Consider the following 7,077-nt stretch of genomic DNA (forward strand, 5'->3'; position numbering starts at 1 on the left):
TACATTTTGCATTTTGCATTTAGGTATATATTCATTTGGATTTAATTTTTGTGAAGAGTATAAGGTCTGTGTCTAGATCCTTTTTTTTTTTTTTTTTGGATGTGGATGTCCAATTGTTCCAGTATCATTTGTTGACATCATGATCTTTGCTCCATTGATTGTAATACCTTTGCTCCTTTGTCAAAGATCAGTTGACTATATTTATGTGTGTCTATTTCTGGGCTCTCTATTCTGTTCCATTAATCTATATGTCTATTCTTTCTTAAATACCACACTGTCTTGATTATTGTAGCTTTATAGTAAATCTTGAAGCCAGGTAGTATCAGTCCCTCCAATTTTGTTCTTCAATATTGAGTTGGCAATTCTGGATCTTTCCTTCCCCATATAGACTTTAGACTCAGTTGCTAAATAACTTGATGTTTTTGCTGAACTAATCCTAAACTGTTTGCTTGAGCTCATGGTTCTTCTTGTGGTATGAACATTACTTCTGCCTGAGAAAACACAACACTGTCCAGACAGCTGATCAACCTCTATTGAGATTCTGTTATTATTTTCTCTCACGTTTCTATTTACCACTGCAAACCCCTAAATCCTGCCACCCTTTTGCCCTTATCAGAAGAAGAATAATCTCATGATAGTCTTAACTCAGGGAACTTTCTCTCCCATTGAGAACCTTGACCTAATACGATTTGTTGATTGATCATACCTCAACCCAAACTGGAAGTTATAAGCAAAATATGTTATAAGTAATGTAAGCTCTCCCTTAGAAAATAGTTCTCCATCAGGTAAAATTAGCCTAGGTAGCAAAACTTACTGCACCAATGAGAGCATATCAACTATCCAAAGAGTAGAGGGTAAACATATACAGATAGCAAGTATATTTTTAGAGTAGTACATGGCTTTGAAATGCTGTGGAGACAAAGGGTGTTTCTTACCCCTGCTGGAATTCCCATCCAAAATGGACAAGTCATAGAACATCAAGGTGCTCCTACTTTCAAGAGAGGTGGCTATTACAAGGATTGAGACCTGTCCAAAAGGAAGGAGAAGAGGTAGAGAAAGAAAATGGGTAAGACTAAAGAAATGCTCTAGGAGATTATTTTGCTAAACAAGCAACCCTAACCACAGTAATAACCATAATCAAACACTCAAAGGAAAAATCACTGGAGGGATTCAAATAGGCCATTATAAAATATTAATGTTTAGCTTCTTATTTTAAAAAGAGATAATGGGGGGGGGAGGGAATCTGGTTTTACCTTTCACTCCTTCACTTAGACAATCTCAGGTACTCCCAAGATGGCTGATTGGTGACACCAGATGATTTCAAATGAATACTAATGAAGTTTCTATATGAAACTTTACTAATTATGGCACAGTGGAATCACGTGTCACATGTCAACAACATAATCATGAAAAAAACTGTGAAGGTAAGTCATGGCCAGCAACTGAAGACTTAAAGACCCTTTGACCACCTTCAGATAGATTTATATCCAGTTTCCACCATCAGTGGGATTTGACTATATTTTAGTTATTTTATGCCTATTTTTAGGATGTACTAAAGCATTTCCTTGCCAAAAAGCTGAAAAACTTACAGTTGCTTGAAAACTGCTTGATTTTATGTTTCCAACTTTTATATCAAACAACCAAGAGGATAAGTTGGAAGAAATACCCTTTTTTCTCTCTCTCTACTCATGCTTCAAGACTCAGAATAAGCGCTGCCCTACTTTTGAAATCTTCATGGACCTCTCAAGCAGAATGAGTCTTTCTTTTTTCTTAAATGTTTATTTATTCTTGAGAGAGAGAGCATGAGTAGGGGAGGGGCAGAGAGAGAAGGAGGCACAAAAATCCAAAGCAGACTCCAGGCTCTGAGCTGTCAGCACAGAACCCAGTGCAGGGCTCGAACTCACACACCATGAGATCATGACCTGAGTCAAAGTCAGACACTTAACTGACTGAGCCACCCAGGAACCCCAGAGAATGAGTCATTTTTAATGCTGGACTTCACTAGCACCTAACAAGACCTTTGAATGTGGAGTCAGACTGATGTAGGTTAAAATCTTACTCTATCACTTAACAGATCTTCAGTCTTGGGCAAGTTTCTCCTCCACTCTGAGCATCAGATCACTCTTCTATAAAAATGGATAAAATAGTTTATATCACATTGTACATTGTATCTGTGAAGTAAGTGAGATTTTCAATGTAATATAAGTGGCACAGTGAGATGATGGTTATAATGTACTCAGCAAAGTTAATGCAAGACATCCATTTATAGATTTTAGAAGCTCAATGGACCTCAAACAGCATAAATATAAAGAAAAGCAAAATAGCCATATAACTATCAATCTGCTGAAATCCAGAGATAAAGCAGACATTGAAGCAACCGGAGAAAAATGATACATCAGATACACGAGAACTACTTAAAGATTGTGAACTTTACATCAGAAACACTGGGAGCCAGTTAAAGACAGTTAAAAGGCACCTTTAAAGTGCTGAAGTAAAAACAAAAACAAAAACAAAAACCAGTGCAGGATGTTGTATCCAGGAAAACTAACTTCTAAAAAATAAGATAAAATAAAACACTAAATAAAAAAAATTTTAAGGTAAACAAAACCTGAGGAAATTCATCACCAGCTGACTTGTACTGAAGAAATCTTAAAGAAACTTCTTCAAGCTGAAGGGAAATGACACCAGGTGGTTACGCAAATTTACAGAAAAAAAATATTGCAAGAAATAGTGACTATATAAGACTATATATATATTTTTAGTTCTTTAAATGATATATGAAAAGTCAAAGCTAAATTTATAATGTTGTACTGTGCAGTTTATCATGTATGTAGTTATACATGACAAAAATATCAGTATGAATGGGGGGGTGAATGGAATTATACTATTGAAATATTTCTATATTTATTATGAAGTATTAACTCTGAGTAGTTTGGGGTAAGTTAAAGTGCACTGTAATCCTAAGGCAAGCATTTAAAAATTATGCAAGAAATACAGTCAGTAGAAAAATAAAAACACAAAATGTTAAAAAAAATAATTAACCAGAAAGTATAAAAACAGAGCTAAAAAAGATTAAATATGAGAAAAATATAAAACAAATATGTAAAATGGCAGCTCTAAATCCAACCACATTAGCAATTATGCTAAATGTAAGTGAATAGAACACTATAATTAAAAGAATTATTAGATTGGAGTTTTAAAAGTAAGACTCAAATACATGCTATCTACAAAACATTCACTTTAAATGGAAAGACACATATAAGTTGAAACTAAAATGATAGGAAAAGATATGTTATGCATATAGTCATAAAGAAGCTGGAATGGTTATATCTATATCAGACATAACAGACAGCAAAACATCTCTCTTCATCAGAGATAAAAAGTAACATTTTATAGTGAAAAAGGAGCCAATCATCAGGAAGATATAAAAATTATAAATGTGTCTGCACCTAATAACAAAACTTCAAAATAAATGGGACAAAACTGACAAAACTAAAGGGAGAAACAGACAAATCCATAATCATAGTTAACATCCTTTTTTAAGCAATTGATAAAATAAGTAGAAAATAAGCAAGAATCTAGAACTCTGCTGCTAATACAATAGCTATTAGAATCACATGTGGCTATTGAGTTCTTGAAATGTGGTTAGTCTAAATTGAGATGTACTGGGCAGTGTAAAATCCACACTGAATTTCAAAGACTTAATAGGAAACAAGAATGTAAAATATCCTGTTAATGATTTTATATGGGTCACATGTTAAATGATATTTAGATATTTCAGGTTAGATAAAATATATTTTAAAAATTAATTCCATCTGTTTTTTTTTTTCTTGAGTTAATGTGGCTACCAGAAAATTTAAAATTACATATGTGGCTCACATTAGAATTTTTTTCTGGATAGTAAATTGATCTACAAGCTGTGTAAGATGCTGTCAAACACCTTGACCTAAATGATATTTATAGATACTCCAGCACACAATGGAAGAATAGATATTCTTTGCAAGTGCATATGAAAAGTTCCCCAAGATAGACCAAACTGTGCGCCATAAAACAAATCTCAATAAATGTCAAAAAAATCTTACAGAGGAGGTTCTCTAACCACAATGGAATTCAATTAGAAAGCAAAAAGAGTAATACCCAAATATTTAGAAATTAAACAATGCTCTCCTAAATAACCTATGGTCAAGGAAGGAATCACAAAGCAAAGTAGAAAATATTTCAAATTGTATAATAACGAAACCATAACATCCAAATTAGATGTAATCAGCAAAATCAGGGCTTAGTGGGAAGTTTATAGCTTTAAATGCTTACATTAAGGGGCGCCCGGGTAGCCCAGTTGGTTAAGCTACCAACTTCGCTCAGGTCATGAGCCCTGTGTCGGGTTCTGTACTGACAGTGCAGAGCCGGGAGCCTACTTCAGATTCTGTGTCTCCCCCTCTCGCTACCCCTCCCCTGCTCACGCTCTGTGCCTCTCTGTCTCTCGATAATAATAAACATTAAAAAAATTAAAAAACAATAAATGCTTACATTAGGAAAAAAAACGCTTAGAATCAATGATATAAATTTATGCCTTAAGAGACTGGAAAACAAGTAAACAAATTAAACCAAAATTAAGCAGAAGAAAGGAAATAACAATGATTATAGTGGAAATAAATGAGACAGAGCAGAAAAAAAATAGAGAAAATTAACCAAACCAAAAGTTGTTTCCTTTAAAATATTAACAAATTTGATTAAATTGATTACAAACTAATCAAGAAAGAAAACACAAACCACCAGTATTAGAAATGAAGGAATGGAAAACAATTTTTTTAATTAAAAAAAAGAAATGAAGGAATGGAGGGATATTGCTAGATTTTCTAAAAATAAAATGGTAATAGAATTTTTGAACAACTTTAAACAAATACACTTAGCAATTTATAAGAAACAGACAAGTTCTTGAAAAATTAGAATGAAATAAAAAACCTCAACCATTATATCTATCTGTATCTCTGTATCTATCTCTTGTATCTCTGTATCAATCTCTGTATCTCTCTCTCTCTCTCTCTCTCTCTCTCTCTCTCTCTCTCTCCTATCTACTATCTGCATAAAACCCCCAGTATAAAAGATTTCAGGCATAAATGGTTTTACTGAGAATTTTTTATCAAATGTTTACAGAAGACTTAAAACAAGTATTACATAAACTCTCAGAAAATAGTAAGAATACTTTCCAACTTATTTTAAGAGTACACACTAACCCTAATACCAAACTCAGATAAGGAGACTGCAAAAAAAGAAAATTAAATGCCATAGTCCTTAATAAAATGTTAGCAAACCAAATCTGGCAATATGTAAGAAGGGTAATTAATCATGATATAGTGGAGTTTATTCCAGTACTTCACAGATGATTTAAAATTGAAAATCATCTAAGTAATCCACCATATTAACAGAATGAGAGAAATATATAAATTTCAGTAGCTGGCAGAATCCAATATGTATCCATGATAAAAATTTTCAGCAATCCAGTATTTAAGTAACTTCCTCTATCTGACTAAGGACATCAACAAAAAAAATCTATAGCTAACATCATACTTATTGGTGAAATTAAAGATTTTTTCCTTAAATCAGAAACAAGGCTAGTGTGTTATACATAAATTGGTACTTGTAAAAGGTATTTCACCCTATATTTTAATGTAGGTTATAAAGTCTTGACTGTGTTTGAAATTGGCTTTCTCTTGCTATTAAAGTTTCACCTCAAAGTTGTAGATAAGTTGTAATTTGCATGTTTTAGAAAGTACAGCCATGTTCTGAAAAATACTGATAAAAAATTGCATAACTTGTAAGCACAATATGTAAACAGTTATGAAATTAGTTTGGTAATTTGAGGTGAAACCAATCAGAATATGAATGATATTCATATCTGCTGCGGACCATATACTGAGAGGTGCACTCCAAGTGCTGAGGGCCATTTTAGTTTGCATATTAAGCCCAGCTCACCACACCCCGCCTTCTCCAACAAACTTTTACTCTGAAATGCACTGAACCAGCCATAAACTGCCACACACCATAAAAGGACTCCAGTCTTTTGTGAAGACATCCACAGTAAAGGGCACTAGCCAGCAGTGTACCAGCCAGCAGTGAGCAGCAGCTAATGCAGACAGAAGGATGACCAATCTCTGGACCAAGCAGCCATCCATCCCATTCCCCTGGCTTGCAAGCAGGTACTGTTTAGTCTGTTGAAAGGAACAAATAAATGAAAGTCGTAGCAGCTTAGTGGTGTTTGTGTGAAGTTTTCCTGGTTCTGCCTACCTGCCTACTCCAAGCCCAAGTCTTTGTGTTGAGCTTGAGTTACTGTTGCTCAGAAAAATACAATGATATGTGATCTTATCATTTCTACTCAATAATTAGTGATGGTCCTAGCCAGCATAACAAGGCAAAAAAAAAAAAAAAAAAAAAAAATAAGAAGAAGAAGAAGAAGAAGAAGAAAGAAAGAAAGAAAGAAAGGGCCTCTTTAGCACAAACACTTTAGCTGCTTCAGACTCCTGCTAGCACACAGGAATCTCTGTAAAAGTCCTGTGTCTGGAGTGAGACCTGTTAGATGTCCCTCTCTGGGCTCTGTCACTCTGAGCCTCTACTTAGGTGTGGGGTGCAGAACTTCATTTCTCTCAACCCCCAAAATACCTCTCACCCCTCTCTCTGGTCTAATACCCCTTAATAATTTCATGCTTTCAAAAACAAATGCCTGGAATAGATGCTGACCTCAATCAAAAGAACACAAAGGCCTGGCAACTGAGAGAACAAAACAGAGATTAAAGTCTCAAACAAAATACAGTGCCACACGAACATCAGTGCTATTTGGGTTTATTTAATATGTTCCTTAAAAAAAGCCATGTTGTTTACTTTTAAGAAGATGAAAGGCTAAAACATGGCTGAAGCTTTGAAAGTGTGAAATGCAGAAAGGGGTGGGAGAGGACATGGTTACTAATTGTGCCTTTGATGTCAGGGAATTAGAAAGCTTTATAAGGACCCGCAAGCTTCAGCATTCTGAGAAGAGCTGCACATACAGAGAGTGATTGAAGTCTGGGCATGGATGCATTTGCT

The sequence above is a fragment of the Leopardus geoffroyi genome, chromosome A3 (assembly GCF_018350155.1).
Source record: "Leopardus geoffroyi isolate Oge1 chromosome A3, O.geoffroyi_Oge1_pat1.0, whole genome shotgun sequence".
Lineage (NCBI taxonomy): Eukaryota > Metazoa > Chordata > Mammalia > Carnivora > Felidae > Leopardus > Leopardus geoffroyi.